At 48.7% G+C, this 1,786-nt stretch overlaps 1 pseudogene; it reads right to left on the bottom strand.

Moving 5' to 3' along the window:
- LOC118022783 overlaps positions 1 to 1,717 on the bottom strand; it is a 39,918-nt pseudogene extending 38,201 nt beyond the window's left edge.
- Positions 1,718 to 1,786: the final 69 nt, after the last annotated feature.

Raw genomic sequence — 1,786 nt, 5'->3', positions numbered from 1 at the left:
CTGCCTTCGGCTCAGGTCATGATCCCAGGGTCCTGGGATCGAGCCCCGCATCGGGCTCCTTGCTCAGCTGGAAGCCTGCTTCTCCCTCTCCCACTCCTCTGCTTGTGTTCCCTCTGTCACTTCTCTCTGTCAAATAAATAAAATCTTAAAAAAAAAAAAAAAAGAAAGCAGCCATAGATAATATGCAAATGAATGAGTGTGGGTGGGACTCAAATAACATTTTATTTACAAAAACAGGCTGAGGGGGGCACCTGGGTGGCTCAGCTGTTTAAGGGTCCAACTATTGGTTTCAGCTCAGGTCATGATCTCAGGGTTGTGAGACTGAGCCCCCGCTAAGGGCTCTGCGCTTAACAGAGTCTGCTTGAGATTCTTTCCCTTTCCCTCTGTCCCGCCCCCAGCTTTAGTGTGCTCACTCGCTCTCTCTCTTCTCTCTCTCTCTCTAAAATAAATAAATAAATCTAAAAAAAACAAACAGGCACTGGGGGCACCTGGGTGGCTCAGTTGGTTAAGCAACCAACTATTGATCTCAGCTCAGGTCTTGATCTCAGGGTTGTGAGTTCAAGCTGCGCATTGGGCTCCATGCTGGGTGTGGAGACTACTTAAAAAAAAAAAAAAAAGCAGGCAGAGAGCCTAGATTTGGCCCAGGAGTATGGTTTACTGAGCCCTAATCTAATCCATGCCCTGGCCACCCAGAGCTCCAACATGCCATACCCAAACAGACTCATGCCCACTACCAGGGTTAGTCTGTGTGGGCCTCTCTTCCCCAAGTCCGCCGTCCTAAGGGTGTGCGCTTCCCTAGCCTCGAGTGTGACCAAAAGGTGGCAGTTTTGAGGAATACGAACAGATTGGAACACACAGTTGCATGTGAAGGGGAGGCCTTCCCTGTGTGGGAAAGGACTGAGAGCGGGAAGAGATGGGGGAATGGACTATGGTGGGGGTTGGCTGTCCCCACTTCACCATGTTCCAGCGTGGGACTCCAAGGAATCTGAGAATTTTACTTTTGAACCTGGCCTTGGTTTTGAACCAGCTTGGTTTGAAGGTATAGTTTATTCAGAGAAAAAGAACATATTTTACTTAACCCTTTCCCTCTGTCCCGCCCCCTGCTTTAGTGTGCTCACTCGCTCTCTCTCTTCTCTCTCTCTCTCTAAAATAAATAAATAAATCTAAAAAAAACAAACAAAATTTATTACTTGAACTGTAACTTTTAAGCATTTAGATATATGGGACATGGTCTCCATTTATATTTTGCCCTTGCCCCATAATGCAAGGGGCAGCCTGTGCAAAAGTAAGAACGTTTCTCAGAACGACCTCAGCCAGGCCGAACGGGTCCCCACGGATGCTCACCTGCAAAGGGAATCTGCAGGTGGCACCAATCTCCACCTTGCCCCTGGGAGAGCCTGCAATGATCTGTAGGCAATGCTGCACAGCCTCCTTTGCCTTCAGCCCCAGGCTCCAGGCTCAGTGCTCATATTCTCAACAACAGAACGGTGAGGACTCCACACTGGCCAGTCCCTCACTGTTCCTATCATATACTTCTGGAGTTTCTTTTCTTTCCAGTTAATTTCTTTGAACCTCTTGGTATTTGATAGTACGTCTTGTGGCAGATGCAAGACCTCTGAGAGTTTTTTTGTCTCCCTCTCTCGTTCATTTAACATACGGCCACCACCACCGTGACCACCACCGCCACCACCATGACCACCACCACCATGATGACCATGACTGCCACCACCACCACCACTACGATGACCATGACCACCACCACCACCACCACCATGATGACCATGAC

The sequence above is a fragment of the Mirounga leonina genome, unplaced genomic scaffold, assembly GCF_011800145.1.
Source record: "Mirounga leonina isolate KUSES-001 unplaced genomic scaffold, KU_Mleo_1.0 Mir_177, whole genome shotgun sequence".
In the NCBI taxonomy this organism is placed as follows: domain Eukaryota; kingdom Metazoa; phylum Chordata; class Mammalia; order Carnivora; family Phocidae; genus Mirounga; species Mirounga leonina.
Note: the sequence above shows the minus strand (reverse complement) of the source record. Positions and strands in the feature narration are given on the sequence as shown.